At 29.1% G+C, this 16885-nt stretch overlaps 1 protein-coding gene and 1 long non-coding RNA gene across 4 annotated transcripts in view; both read right to left on the bottom strand.

Annotated features, from left to right (window-relative positions):
• Positions 1-16885, bottom strand: part of LOC129907829 (CUGBP Elav-like family member 2) — a 196425-nt gene that overhangs the window by 112554 nt on the left and 66986 nt on the right. The gene's annotated exons all lie outside the window — the stretch shown is intronic.
• On the bottom strand, positions 10386-11976 carry LOC129907837 (uncharacterized). The gene is made up of 2 exons (XR_008771184.1): positions 11936-11976; positions 10386-11754 (listed from the first exon to the last, which is right to left on the bottom strand). It is a non-coding gene; the product is annotated as an uncharacterized LOC129907837 (long non-coding RNA).

Genomic DNA, 16885 nt, shown 5'->3' with positions numbered 1-16885 from the left:
TTCTGACCACTATTACATTGCAAAATACAATACTTTTTTTTTTAAATCAAAATCGTTAGAGCCGTTTTTTAGAAAGTTGCAAGTAAACACTAAAAATAAAATTTGAAACTCATAACTCCAAAGTTTGAAGAGAAGAAAAAAAAAAAACACTTCAAAACCGAGAAACTCTTTTGATGAAAGATCACAATCTTTGTAACAACTGACCCGATTTTAATGAAATTCTTAATGAAAGAAATATAATTCCATAAGTCAGTTCGTTAAGGATACGAAAATAAAATTTTATACGCTTATTTCTGATAGACAAAAATATATAAGATTAAAATACCTAAGTAAAAAAAAAATTTCAAAGTTTTCATTTGAGTGTTACATTTTTTAATGCAAAACTTGCATACTATAATGTAGGTACTTCATATCATGAATCCAAAAGAAACTCATTCTCATTTATCTAGTCGGACATGACTTATTTATTTAAAATAGTAACATATATCATCTTACTACTTAACAATTCGTGACTTGTTTCTTAACAACTTAAAAAAGATAAATAAACATTTTAAAATTCTAACAAAACGTAACAATAGAGATATATCTAATCAAGTTATGAATAATGGGTGTACCCACATTACTGATGGTATGTCAAAATAAAAATAAAACTACTCCAAAATAATAAACACAAACAATATAATACAAAATACAGTCGAACACGATTTACTTCCAACAAAAAAAATATTGTAAAGAATTCTATCATTATGTCTTGGAGCAGTAAATCAAATTGCTATATAAGAGTTAAAAATGTTTATAAGGAATCCGTCTAAGGAAGCATTATAGCAGCATTTTTTTTTTACCTGATAACGTCTTATAAATCGATAAACCAGGGTAGAATCCACGAAAAAGTGACGCCATTTTCTTCCGTTCCACTTGAAGTTTTTAGAAGTGTCGCAAAAATTTCAATTAAAAATTAAAAATAAACTATTAGAGATACAAAAATCTTCTTTAGCTTTTTTTCAAGAAATTAACCCAAAGTTGAATACATTTAATAGGGTAAATAGGGGTTAAACAAAATAGAAAAGAAGTGACTATTTTCTAAACGCGACGTTGTAGAAAAACGAATTTTTTTTTTAATCGATAGATAAAGTTATTGTACGGCTGACACAAGTATTGAAAATTTTTTTAAAAATTTCCAAACCATTTTTGAAAAACACCTACTTTTTTTGGGTATTTTTGGGTGAGTTTTTATTTTTTCAAATTTTTCGAAGCGTTTAAAAAATCTCAAACTTATAGAACATGTAGTCTATAACCGTGCGCATGCATCCGCAATTTTAAAATAATTTTTGACCGAGAAACGGGAAAAACAAATTTTGTTGTCCCAAGTTTTTTGACCGTTTTTAACCGGTTTTTATCTTTATCTTTCTTTCTTCAACAGATAAATGAATAAAGTTCATACTGTAGATATATAATAGGCAGGAATATGTTTGTTTCAGTCAATTTTGCAGTCAAAATAAAGTCCTATTTTTCAACACGTTTTTTCTTTTGATCTAGAACAGATAATAATTTAATTCTACTTTATTGAGCATTCTGATGATGTTAACTTTCATTTGATATTTAACACATAACGGTGCATTTACTACAAGCTACATAATGTTAAATTAAAAAAACTTCACAAATACCTCAAAACACCTGTGGAAATCTGTTGCCCATGGCCAGTTAACAGTGTGGAAACTGGGAAGTACCGTATTCTCAGTTTGAAACTTCAACATGGTTGGCTTTAAAAAATTCTAGCTTTTTTTGTAAACATCGTAGAAATATGATTGAAGCTTCATATGAAAGGTGAAATAATAAGCTTTCTTATGATATAAAATTTAGTATAGGTCGTGATAGAAAAAAATTGACTTAATGACTTTAGAAGATAATAAAAAAAATGTTATTTTTGATGAAAACTGATTGGGTTCAAAAATATCTAGCTCTTTTTGTAAATGTCGCACAGACATGATCGATATAAATATTTTGAGCTGAAATAATAAGCTTTCAGATGATATAAAATTTATTATAGGTTGTTGATTAAAAAATTGATTTAATGGTGTAAAACAAAAAAAATATGATTTTTTTTTTTGCTTTTTTGCATGAAAAATGATTTTTTTTTATATCATTGTTTAACTATCATACTCGAAAGATCTGTTCTTATAAATCAGTAATAGAAGCCTTATTGGAATATATTGATCCTATAATCTTTGTATAGGGCTTGTATAAGCGAATATGCAACTAAAACAGAATTCAATATCAAAAACTTGCACACTCAAGTGAATACTGACTGACAAATAAGCGGAATTGACTGTATCCTCAACTTTATTTTTTCACTACCCGCTGAAGTTTCTAATAATAATTAACGCCTGTGCACGTTTTGACTCTGTGGAATTTGTTTAAAATATCAACAATAAGACTTCTAAATTCACCTACATAACTAAAATCATTGTAGCACTTGTTGGGTAGAGGCACATTCTTACATACCAAATTACACACGACAACATCCTACACATCATCACAGGTATTGAATTGATATTTATTTTTATTTATATTTATTTTTTTTTTTTGCTGACTTACATTTTTTTAAACTGAAAACTCACTCAAAATAAATTATAAACAAAACAACAACAGAGAGACAAAAACACTAATACAGAGACACTCCGATAGAATTTCTGTGATCTCAACCATATTCCGGTATCCATATAAATGAGTAATATTTCAAAAATGCAATTTAATAGTTTTTCGCATTTCTGAACACAAAATAATAATTCCAAAAATAAATAAAAACAAAAAAACGAAAAAAAAAAAACTGCAACCAGTTGCACGATTTTTAGCTTCCTTTTATCAGGTTTCTAATTTCAATTCTGGTTAAAAACTAAAAATTCTCTTAATTTCTCACACATTCAGCACAAATTTTGCATCGTTTTTTTTTGGTTTGTTTTGTTTTGAATTTTCATCTTTTTTTTTGTTTTTGAATAAATTCACATTTTTTTTTTTAAATTGAAACTCCGGCGAGTTTTGTTGGAGGAAAATATACAAAAAAAAAAGCTCCACTACTCAATAAGCTAATGAATGACTGCGACTTGACTGATCGGTCGCGTTCCGAAGACGTCCGTCCGCCGGCCGCTGCTACGTCGTCGTTATTTAGCTTGCGTACTATTCCGTATTCGTAATGCGTTCAACAGAGTCACAGTGAACTGAGCGAATGGAGCAGTAAACCTAAACAGTGCTGATCAGCAGCAATATTATGACTTTGTCCGTCCTCGCGTCTGTGTTGTGTTGTCGTCGTTCGAAAACAAATTTATATATTGTCTTTCGTCAATCGACCGGCAATGGTATTATTATTATTATGATTATTATATGGATCTGCTGTACTTTGGATCTTCTATACTCAAACCAAACTCAAAGTATCTGCAAGATACATTCCATTGTAAATAAGAGAGAATGAATATAACTTGTCTATCTCTATTATGCTGATGCCAGAGAAGCATTATACAGCAGCAGAATATTAGTTAAAGAGTTGAAGTCATGAAATTCCACACGGACAACCCAAGAAGTGAGTTGAAGTATCTTACAGATACCGCACCAATAACCCAACCATATACCAACAAACCGACTGACGACTTCGAGTAATAGCAGCTAATCGTATACGTTAGCTAAAAAAAAAAGTAATAATATAACAATAAGCCAGAATGACAAACAGTTAATGGAGAGATCCAAACTGACTAAGTAGTAATGTATCGCGCACAGAACTGCGGTGGATCGGATACCAATCATACCACATTGCATGCACATCATTATTTTTACAAATAAATGAAAACAAAAAAATGTATCTCTGAGATACAAAAAAAAAAAAATACTTCTACCGCACTACTACCTTCTTGGTTATTGTATTTTTTAAAATGACGATGATAGTGTGCTATATGAGAGTTAGGTATGTTATTTTTTTTTTAAATTCAGTTTGTTAGTCTGCATCAGCGAGAGTTAGCGCGCGAGCTATGACGATGATGACGACACTCGAAAAGTACTTGGAATCACATTAGTGTACTTGAAAATGACAAACAACAACAACAAATAAAAAAGGCAGCACACATGCAATGCACAACAACAACAACGACGAAGACCGACGACGACAACGAACGGGCGCACATCCATTTAATAAATATGTATCTTTCCTTAGTGTTTGGAGTGTAGACTGTAGAGGTAATAAAATTTTATTTGAAATTTAAATTTTTTTTTTCGGGTTATCCATAATGGATATACCGAACATACGACCAAATCATCAAATGACGTATAGTCAATGATGCAAGGTTTTATTAAAAAAATATTTAAAAAAAATCATGTGTGCAATTCACACGTGGTAGAAGTAAAACCTTAAAAAATCATTTTTCTTGCAAAAAAAAAAATAGAAAAAATCTACCTATTTTTATTCTATCACCTTCAAATCCATGTTTTTTATATGACAACCTAGATAAATTTTATATCATCTGAAAACTTATTGTCTTAGCTCAAAATATATATATATCGATCAAGTCTATGAGACATCTACAAAAAGAGCTAGAATTTTTTAAACTCGATGAAATTTCATCCAAAAAGCAAAAAAAAAAACATTTATTTTTATGTTCTCATGCTATTAATTCAATTTTTTTGTTTGACAACCTATACAAAATTGTATACCATGTGAAAGCTTATTGTTTTACCTTGTATAATGATGCATAAATCTTATTTCAAAGATGTCTACAAGAGAAGTTAGAATTTTTTAAAGTCAACCATGTCGAATTTTCAGACTGAGATTACGGTACATCCTACAATTCAAAGGTGTTTTGAGGTATTTTTCAGTTTTTTTTTTCAATTTAAGATTGTGTAACTTGTAGAGCACAAAACGTTATGTTATGAGCATGCGTATTAAAGTTAAATCAAATTTGTATGTGCACTAGATCAAAAGATATAACGTGTGTTGGAAAAGAACATCTTTTTACCGTTATCTCCGAATTTTGAATATTAAATTAATTGAAATTTTGTACAATTATAATTTATTTAATTACCTATCTACAGTACAAATTTCATTCATCTATCTATTAAAAAAAAAAAGTTATGACAAGTTGAAGTCGTGTAGCGTTTTCGTTTCATCTTGTTTCAAATCACTACGATACTAAAGAAGTTTTCACTTCAAAAAAAAAAAAAATTATGTGCCAGTTTACAAAAAAATTATTATGAAGAAGAAAATAACAAAAGAAATCATCATAAAATTGATTTTTAAGAAAACCAAAATTTGGTATTTATTTTATTCAAATTTTTATAATTTTGGTACAAGATGAAAATCATAAATAAAAAATATTTTTAAATTAAAAGATAAACGTTGACTCTTATTAAAAACGAATTTTTAATAAGCAATTTTTGTAACAGTTAAGGTTTTCCGAAGTTGGTTTACAAAAACCTTTTCAAAAATTTTAATCCAACGGAACTTGAAGGTTTTTTCGTTATTCAAGTACTTTTCCAAACAAAATCACAAGTTTGCCTAACAATAACACAACAATTTTGCTTCTATACAGCTTTAAAGATACTGTAGCTTCCGTAAGGCCTTAGGTATAGATACATATTGTTAGTTAGGAGGGTCAATTTCAAAGATTTTTTTTGATTTGAATGTATTTGAATAACCTTAAAATTAATCAAAACAAAAATTTTCATTTTTATAAAAAAAAAATTGAAATTTATTTTTAAAATTGTAGCAGATCGGACTGATAAAAGTACTGTTCAACAAAGTTGAACTTTTTTTTCCACAAGAACCATAATATATTTTTCTGAAAATTCACATAGCAGCATAACCTCAAAAACCTTAAAATTGACTTTTTTGTTGGTATTTATAACGGTAATATTTCAAAAACGAGAGCTAATCAAACTTTTAATATGATGATGGTCAGGTTAAAAAATGTACATTACTTTTTGAGTAGCACGAACTTGCTCTAAATTTTTCTTTAAAATTCTTCAAAATTTTGTTTTTGGTTCATTTTTAAGCTTTTACAAAAAAAAAGTCAAAAATTAAAAAAAAAAAACGTTTCTATGGGAAGTATCTTAATTATAATGTTTTTCCAAAAACTTTTTCATCAATAGGTCTTGTCTGAAAATTAGGTAATCCTGGATCTTTTGCATTGGAGAAAATTTATATGGGTGTATGGAATGGCGGACACCGTTATTTTAGCTCCGTGAAGCCAGAACTTTGACTTTAAAATTTATGAACCAAACTTCTCTAATTCGTTTGTCCATGTTTGTAAATCCAAAATTTTCGTTTGTCCACCCTTCAAAAAAATTTTAAAACAAATTCTAAAAATGATAAATCCTCTAAAACACTCAAATTTGTAGATAGACTTGCTGCAATCGTTTGGTGGACAAGTTCCATATTCATATCAAATTTTATTGTTATTCAACCCTACGTTTAAGAACGAAGAAAAAATAACAAAAATAATAAAAAAATTTTTAAAATTATTTTTATTTTAAGTGAAGCGATTGAATATAATTCAATTTTAAAGTTCAAGTGACCTCAACTTCGAATTTATAAAGCGTTTCGCCCAGGTACGACAGTGGGCTCATCGCTTTATAAATTTGGAGTTGAGGTCACTGGAACTTTAAAATTGACCTACTTTTAAGAGATATTCAAAAAACAAATTTTCAAAATTACCAAAAAAAAGTTACGCATACACCACGTGTACCTACTGAAAATTTAAAGTCCATAAAATCCACAAAAATTAATTCAAACGACAATCGTTTGTCCACCTCGAGAAATTAATACACACAAAAAATCATCGTTGGTCTACCCTACGTTTAAGAGATACTCAAAAAAAAAAATTTGTATTGAAAAATTCAAAGTCCTCTAAAATCTATAAAAAATTATTTTTTTTTTTCAAAAATTACTTTTTTTTCAAAAATTCAAATTTCAGTCGTTTGTCCACCTCGATGTTTACATTATACCAAAAATAGAAGATTGTCGACACTACGTTTAGGAGAATATTAAAAATAAACAATATTTGTACTGAATAATCCAAAGTCCCATAAAATCGAGAGATTAACAAGTATTACTTCATATTTTGTAATTAATGTTTTTTTTTTGAACTGATGAAGTAACTGGTGACACTTAAATTTTCCAACACAATTTCCTAGACTATAATTTTGAATAATACTCATCCGAAGACCAACGTATGATGGTAGGACATGTGTGGAGTGAAGTTGCTCTTTTAAAAGCTAAATAACACAAAAATGTCTTAATAAAATTAAACGGCAATTCAGTGGTTGTTGATAAGATTTGTGCGTATATACGAGTACTTGAAAATAATTCTGTAATGGAATTGCCATGCCAGGTGGATTAAAGTGGTTTTTTATTTGGGGGCGTAGGTATAAAGGAGATAATATTGTTTCCTTTTATCAATTTTTTTTCAACTGCTACGTTTTTTTTTTATCATTCAGAAAAACACATTCCTTCTTCAGAGATATAGGTAATACCTAATAGGTTAACTCTTACGAAACTAATCAAGGGGCACGGTAGTGCCCAGCCAAGTTCTCTAGCAACTTTGGCACTACACCCTTATTTACAGGAAACAACTCAGGCCATTTTCGACCCCCCTCTAACTTCCACACCAAAGATACTAGAAATTTCAAACTCGCTTCATTTGTTAAGCTAGTCAAAAGAAAACTCCTCACAAAATTTCAGCTTGCTACGATGAGTAGTTTCTGAGATATAGGGCTTCGAAAATCTCAAAAACCGTAACTGACTGACTGACTGACTGACTGACTGACTGATTCACTCACTGACAGATCATCAAAATTATGGAGAACTTCCCGTTATCGTAGAAACTTGAAATTTTACACGGTGATAGGACTTGTGGTGTATACAAAGGAAAAAATCGAAAATTTGAGATTTTCAATTCAGGGGGCGTGGCATCCGCCCATTTCCGCTGAATTATCATCAAATATTATAGAGCACTTCTGATTATCGTAGAATCTTGAAATTTGGTAGAATGGTAGAGCTGGTAGTTTATGCAAAGGAAAAAATTTAAAATTTGAGAATTTCAGCCAGGGGGCGTGGCAACCGCCCATTTCCGCTGAATTTTCCTTAAATATAATAGAGCACTTCTGATTATCGTAGAATCTTGAAATTTGGTAGAATGGTAGAGTTGGTAGTTTATACAAAGGAAAAAATTTAAAATTTGAGAATTTCAGCCAGGGGGCGTGGCAACCGCCCATTTTCACTGAATTTTCATCAAATATAGAGATTTTCAATTCTACAGCCTTACCTTGCAAAAAGTAGTGAAATCACAACAAAAACATTACTGTTAAAAAAAGAGCCAAGTTCTTCTACGTTGAAATTATGCTGGCACAAAAAGTACTGAGATGTAAAAGTGTACCAATTTCTAAAGTTTGGGTTCAAATTCGTATCAATAAAATTTTGATTGTTTACTTGGCAATTTTTGAAATAACTTTAAAAATCGGAAATTAAAAGAAAAATTGTCAAGAGAACAATCAAAATTTTATTGATACGAATTTGAACCCAAACTTTAGAACTTGGTACACTTTTACATCTCAGTACTTTTTGTGCCAGCATAATTTCAACATAGGAGAACTTGGCTCTTTTTTTAACAGTAATGTTTTTGTTGTGATTTTAATATTACGAAATCTGTACTTCAGAAAATTTTGAATTTTATTGTCATAATTATTGACCTGTGTTTGAATAATAATGTTTGTAGTAGTCGATTTCAACGAAACTTTTTGTCAAGAAGCATTTATATAATTTAAATATAAGCCAAAAATAAAATTTTGAAAAAAATAATTTTTGGATTTTTAAAAAAATTTTGAAATTTTTTTTTGAAAAATCAAATTTTCGAAAACGGGACATTGAATTTTTTTGAAATTTTGTTTTTAGATGTTGATTAGTGATTTCTACAGAATGGCATACCAATTTTATTTTAAAACTTTTTTTCCAAAAAATTATTTATAAAAAATTTGTTTTTTTTTAAAAACGGCTCTAACGATTTTGAAAATTTTTTTTCTAAAAATGCATCTTAATATATCAATCAAAACTGCATACTTGTGTTGGAGGGCAATTAAATTTCAGATTTAATTTTATTTTTTTAAAAAACGAATTTATTTTTTTTTCAAATTTCTATATAAAAAGTCTTAAAAATTTAAGCAACTTTAACTCTAAGAGCAAGTTCGTGCGACCCAGTCGTGCATTTTATTTTTTTTTTTGTTATTGTTTTGATTTTTTTTTGGTGGTGTGCAGTTATAAAAATGATAAAAACATGAAAAATTTAATGAAAATTTAAAGAAGATGTTATTATTTTGAGATTGCTTCACGAAATAACTTATTTTGAAATAATTTTTTATCACAATTTAATATTTGAAGAAAAGTTGCAGTTGTGTGAAGTGGCAGTTGAAGTGTTGGATTTGAAAAAAATTGGATTCATGTGAGAAACTTGTCCCACAAAATTATTTTTCTCTCTTCCAAAATGGCATTGAGCCCTCAGAGATCTCTTCTTGGTGGAACGCGCCTAATTAATGCTTAAAGTGAACTTCAAAACATTATTTTGGGTTATAATATTAATTGGTTATAAAGATTGTTTTGATCAGTTTAATGAGAGAATTGGAAAACGTTCCAGTAATGTGAATCCCCCTAAAATTCAAAAACGCCTTATTTTAATTAGTTCACATTATCGAGGTACTACTGTATTTTAAAATTTTACTAAATCAGCTTTTCTTATAAAATGGGTCAACCTATTTTCACCGCCACAAAAGAGGTTCTGAGTTTCAGCTGTGATGTGTAAAATTCTAGTGAAAATTTTCTCTAGATAAAACCCTTAAAAAAAAAAAATAAGTTTAGTGTCCTCAGAAATATCGTCGGTCCAAAGGAAAAACTCACTAACTACATAGGATTTCAATAGCAGTTAGTGAATTTTTCCTTTGAACCGACGATATCTACCTTAACCTCCATCAGTTGATTGGACTCACCTATTTTCAGCATAATAACGATACCTTAAACACAAAAAAAAAAAAAAATCATAATATTTAAATCTATGCCCAATATACCTAACAGGAAATTATATTCTGTCAAAATAAACAATTTAAACCATAAAACTATTAAACGCTTGGCTTTTCTAAATGAATAAATCTACCACAAATCACCAAAACAAATCATCAAATTTAATCCCCAAAAAGATATTCATTGCTTCTAATGTCAAACTATCTCAATAACTTTCATATATCTTTTATATTTTTAATCCCACAAACTAAAAACAATAAAAAAAAAAAACAAAAAAAACTTGAAGAACTAAATAATTTATTAAGGCAGCAACTTTATTACTATATGTCACCACCCCCTGTTTCTTTTTTTTTATTGCCTACATATTATTATTATTTAACCTATCTCTCCTCTCGTTTATAGTGATTTCTTCAACTCGAATGAAGAATGAGAGAAAAATGATTTGTTTTTCTTTCACTCATTCAACACAAATAAAAATTATTACAAATAAACTATCTTAAATAATTCTCTCTCTCAATTAAAAAAAAAAACTGAATTCATTTGAATATATTTATGTATCTATAAGATATTATAAGAAGATACAATAACTAATAGATGCGTTTGTGCGTTCATTCTGATTCAACTTAATTATTTTATATTCAAATTTTGCGTTCAAAAGAAGAAGATCATTAAAAATGAGAAAAAGATACAAAAACAAATCTTAAAAGGTACAAATTGAGTTCTTAAAATAATAATAAACGGGTAGCGGCAATAAAATTCAAAATAAATCTCTTCAAGTGAATTGGAAATTGAATTTTCATTGAGAGAGTAGATAGGTAATTCATATGGATTTGTGTTGTATTGATTATAGACAAAGTCCACACACATGCTATTAGGTTTACGGTTTATTTTCTCATAAATTTTATGCAAAAAGATAATTGAAAAACACCGCCGATCATATAAAAGATACTTAAGAAATTATAAAAGATACATCATCTGTTTTATATTGATCTTTAGCAGTTGTTGTTTGTTCTTCTTCGAAGTTTTTCGTTTAGGAATGAGAATAAAATTAGGAACACACGTATAGAAATAAATTGTTTACTCTCACATTATCACGATCCGCATCTCTCTAAAACGCGGGTAATAGATACCATTTTTTTTTTGTTTAAGATACTTTCAGTAACTTGCCCCGTCAATCACTTTTGGCTTATGTTTGCTATTTTCTCTCAAAAATGGAATAAATAAACCCGATGATAATAATCAACGACAATCTTCTAAGCAGCAAACGGATGAGAGAGAACAATATCAGCTGTGCACACAAAACCGCACACACCAAAACAAACCGCACCGCACTTAAACAAACTAAATGAAAAAAATTCTAGAAAAAAAAAACGTATCTGCACAGCAGCACCGCACACTTTCTATGAGATACTTGAACTTATGATCATTTTCTTGGGCATTCAGGAAAAAACACAGACCAAAAAAAAAATAATAATAATAATGCGGCAGCTCTCTGGGATGTGGGTGAATGCTTGCTGATGCAACGAACGCATTTTTAGAGCAAAAAAGTCACGTTTCTGGACGGAATTTCTAGAGAAAGATACTGATCGTACCGATTCGACCAGGCAATGTTGCATGCCTATTTATGGGCGGATTGTCATGATGGGCGTTTTTTTTTTCATGATGCTAATCCATTCTGACAACTCACTGAAATGTTCTTGCACTTTTATCTAGAAAAAAAAAATGTCAAAAAAGATACAAAAGTATCTTTTTTTTTCAAAAAAGATACAAAAGTATCTTTTTTTCAAAAAAGATACAAAAGTATCTTTTTCGATATTTTTTTCTAAATTTTGTTTGTTGTTGTTGTTGTGATTATAAAAAAATGTGACTTCAACTATGAAATAAACCTACTTCAACCGACTGCGATAGAACGCTTACTGGCGGTAATCATATGAATCCCCAATGAAGCGACGAAAACACGTCGAATACCCAACAATAACAACAACAAAAAAGTACAACCCAACAACAACATCAACAATTATTATTGTTGGGGACGATCGATCGATCAGAGGTTTGAAAAAAAAAAAAAAAATATATATTGGCGCTCCCCCTAGCGGTGTGCCGCTGGTTTTACTCATCTGCTAGAGCTCATAGCAAAAAAAAAGTATCTACGCTTAGAATATTGCAATTTCTAGCACCAGTACGCGGAAAATGGTGAAAAGCGCGAAATAAAAAATAATAAAAAAACATTTATATAGGTATGTTTTTTTTTTTTTTAGTCACCTTTTTGTTGTTGTTGTTAATATTCTGTGTGAGTGTACATATATCTGAATATAGTGGTCGATCTAATGTGCATAGGTTAATAACGTATTCCAGAGTCGTGCCTTGCGAGAACTTTATAAACGTTGTTGGTATTTTTTTTTTTTTTTTTATATGGTCGTTGGTTAATGTGTATAGTTTTATGCACATAATGTATCTACCTATACCTTAAAAATGAGCCTGTACTTGTGACTAGGTATGTACTGGGTACGGTTATTAACTATTTATTTATGCGATTGTTGTAGGTACTCAGAGGTATTTTTTATTTATTTATATGGAAGTCATTTTACAGTAACAACAATTTTTTTATTCAGTTGGGTTAGCTTTTTATATAGTTTTGTTTATTTAAGTTTTATTTATTTTTTTTTTTGTCAAATTTTGACTTTTAGAGAAGAGGATGGATATCGTGATTGAACGGTAGTTGTTAATTAAATTAGGCGAGAAATGCGAAGTTTTTTTTGTGATTTGTGATCTATGACAGGGTAAAAATATTGTGATGATGATGACGATGTGTTAAAAAAGTTCAACAACATTTTGAAATAGATCAAGATTTTTTTTTTAAAAGATGTGAATTTCATCAGGAGGTGTTTGTGTGTCGATATTATTGAAATTTTTGTTATGTAAGATTCAAACTTTTTTTCCAGCTGAAAATTCTATAGAATGTGATCTTGTTACATAATAAAAAAAAAAAACGAAATAGAAATTGTCACACGTTTATATCACAAACGATCATCTGGTCTGGCTTATAACTTGGAATAATTTTATTTATTCGAACTTATAGTTGACATTAGAGAGCAATTATATGCATGCATATTAGATAGATATATGTTTCTTAGTTTGAACATGTGGAGAATATCACTTGTTAGTTTGTAGAGGTAGTTCTCAAAGTGATAGACAGTTTCAGTTGAATACTTCTCAGAATAAACAGAATACAAAAAAAAAAAAAATTAGAATAGCAAAATGACTAGATCGTAGACGGAATCAATAATTTTACTTGTCGTAAGTATTTGGAGAGGATTTGATTTGGTAGAGTGAGAAATGTGATCTGATTTAATAAAAATTATTGCAAATAGTTATGCCAGTTTTTTGGGTTCAATTTCTTTTAGATTTTTGTGTTCTTTTAAAATTAGGATCCGGTAACAGTTGGCTGATTGTGGAAACTAACAATGAACAACTTTTACGAAAAGTCCTTCTGCGTTAAAATTTTTCTTACCAATGCAATCTATAATTTTATTCCGGAATGTTGCAAAGATAATGCATGAAGAAATCTCTGAGGAAATGCTTGCAGATAATCCAGCACCATAAACTCTACATAATCAAAAATACCATTTTTTCGAACTTAATTAGTTTTTTTGAAGTGAACACTTCTTAAGTATCGTAGTGATTTGAAACAAGATGAAACGAAAACTCGACACGAACATTCAACTTGTTATAACTTTTCTTTTAATAGATAAATGAATGAAATTTGTACTGTAAATAGGTAATAAAATAAACTATAATTGTACAAAATTTCAATTAATTTCATATTCAAAATTCTGAGATATTCTTTTTCTATACACGTTATATCTTTTGATCTAGTGCACATACAAATTTGATTTAACTTTAATACGCATGCTGATAACATAACCTTTTATTTGATATACCACACATAACAGTACATGCTCCACAAGCTACCAGCCACCAGTTTAGGAAGTAGGTACTGTTATCTCATTTTGAAATATCGTCATGGTTGGATTTAAAAAAATCTTACTTTTTTTGTAGGCATTGTAGAAATATGATTGAAGCGTCATATAAAAGGTGAAACAATAATGATATAAAATTTATTAAAGGTTGTCATTTAAAAAATGGATTTAATGGCGTTAGAAGACAAAAAAAATTGTTTAGCTTTTTTTATGAAAACTAATTGAGTTAAACAAATTCTAGCTCTTTTTGTAGATGTTATATAGGTCAACAAGCATTTTGAAAAAAATTGACAGAAGCCATTACTACGAAAAAAAGAACCTAACTAAATATTTTCTTTTCTTTCTTTCAGATAATTCTTTGTTCATATTAAAAACTCCATCAATGTGGAGTCGCTCATTGATCGAAGATTGAAATATTTCGCTATCAGAAACTACCAAGTCTACGTTAAATAAAGTAGTGCAAGAGTTTCAATAAAAAAAAAAAGAAAAACCAATATAAACGTTTTAGTAATAAGAGGTCTAGAAATTTGTGAAAATTCAGTGGAATCGACAAAGAAAATCAAGACGTATAACTATATGTATGTACCAACAATCATGAACATCTAGAAGCTACATCCCAGACTTAAAATATTTAGAAAAGTTCCAGTTCTGGTTTTTGGAACGACATCCTCTTTGATAAATCCACCATTTGGAAAATATCAATCGCTACATTTCTCCAAAAATATTGGTTCTGGTAGAGTTGCCAGATATATTTTGATGAAACTAGTAACCGGGATGCAAAATCCCGGACTTTCCCGGACAAATAAGGAATTCAAAAAGAGTACAAAACTAGGACAAATCGAATGCACGATTTAAAAAAAAAAATCTTTTTAAGATTTAAGTAAAAATCACATTTTTAACCCTTTGTTCCCAAAATTTTTTTTTTTATTTTTTTTTTTTCACAAAAATACGAAAAACCTTGAGACAAGGTTTGGCATTTCCTGACTGCACAGCAGAAGGAAAAAAATCATTATTGAACTAGTAATATCATTTTATTAGTAAACTTTTGAGATAACCATAGGAGATTATTAAATTACTAATAAAATTGGAAAATTAATCTTCCCACTTACAAAAATGTAGGTATAAATATTCTATAGATTTCAGAACCATTACAATCATCTTTTTTTTTTGTTCAGTGTTGATTTTGTAGCTCTAAACTTAAAGTTGGATACAAAATTCGAAAGACCTTCAGAAAAACTCTTTCTAAATACTTGCATTTATAAAGATTATTTTTTTTTTTTTTGATCAGAAAATTTTATTGGAAAAGAAAATAAAAAAATTGAGTTAATAAATAAAGCAAATTAAAATTGGAACAGAAAATGCAAAAATTGAGCAGATATAAACAAAAATAAATACGCCTCGCTTTAAATGAACTCTGAAGAGTAGCATGCAAGCAGTGAGATACTTGAAGGGTTGAAAAGAGTACAATCCCGGACAATTAATAGAAACTATCCCGGACTTCCCCCACACAGTCAAAATTGCTTTTAGACCATAAATTTCAAATACTTTGGTGTATTTTTAAAGATTATTCGGTTTATCAGTTCAAATTTGAAGATCTTTAAAACAACTTTTTATGCTTTTACCTACGTTCGTAGGTAGTGTTAACCCTAGTTTACGCCACGCAAAATAATGCAATAATCAAACTTGGGGTTCGCGCGAACCCCAAAGCTTTTATGCACCTCTAATTGTTCATTATCAACAATTTGATGCATTGTCTCTTTCTGTTATTGATTAAGGTGACAGTTGCGGTGTCTTTTTATGATAACACGTGTTTGGTTTTGCAAAATATACCTAATAAAAATTGTTGAAAATAGTCCATTTAAAGTCTTGGGGTTTGCATGAACCCCAAGTTTGGTTTGTGACTTTTTTTCAGAAAAAAATTCCAGAAAATTATATAAAACCGCTTTTATGGAAAAAAAAGACAAAAAACGTAAACAAAAATGAATTTCGTTTACTGAGTTTTCATTTAGAAAAAAGATATAACCATTTAAACATGCGTTGGGGTTAAAATAAGTAAAAATCGTACTAGAAGGAGATCCTTTTTTCGCTTTCTTTTTAATATTACGAAATAAAAACTTGAACATGAATAACAACTTGACTGATTCTATTAAAAAAAAATGTCAATTAAAGCTGTTCAGTCGCTTTAAAAATAAATATAAAAAATAATTTAAAAAAACTCTCTAGGCAAGGTACAGTTAAGTGTTTAAAAACAAACATTTTAATCAATATCGTTAGAGCATGTCTTTGAAAAAAATTATATAACCGATGCACGAGGAACAGCAGTGGATGAGGAGAAGGGAAATTTAACATGTTTTTATTTTTCCTTACAACATTTTACACTGGTCAAAAAGTTTATATTAATACCTTCAAGAGCTCTTAACTTGTTCTTCCCTAGTTAATTTTTTTTTTTCCGAAGTACTTTTTTTAACATTTTTGGGAAAAAATTTAAATCAGAAGCGCGAAATCAAGAATGTTCAGGTGATTCAAAAAAAAATTTGTTTGATTTTCTCGGAACCAGGATCAAAAGTTTCGTTTAGCCCCAAAAATAGGTCCCTGAATATTTGAGCCAATAATATATTAATGTTAAAGTAGGTACTTCCGCATTGCACTTTTTTTACCTCCTATAAGAATAACACAAGATTTTTGTTTTACTTCTGATTCTTATAAGTTATATCTAATATATCGCTGAATTGCTATTGTCAACTAAAAGCCTTGTCTTACAAAAAAAGATCCCATTTTGTCCATTATTTTCTTTAATGACCTTTTTTTTAACATATGCAAAATATTTTTGTAGTATCAGCAAAATCCTTCATTGTATCAC

This window comes from Episyrphus balteatus, chromosome 1, assembly GCF_945859705.1.
Source record: "Episyrphus balteatus chromosome 1, idEpiBalt1.1, whole genome shotgun sequence".
NCBI classification, from domain to species: Eukaryota; Metazoa; Arthropoda; class Insecta; order Diptera; family Syrphidae; genus Episyrphus; species Episyrphus balteatus.
This window is presented reverse-complemented; position numbering and strand designations above follow the sequence as displayed.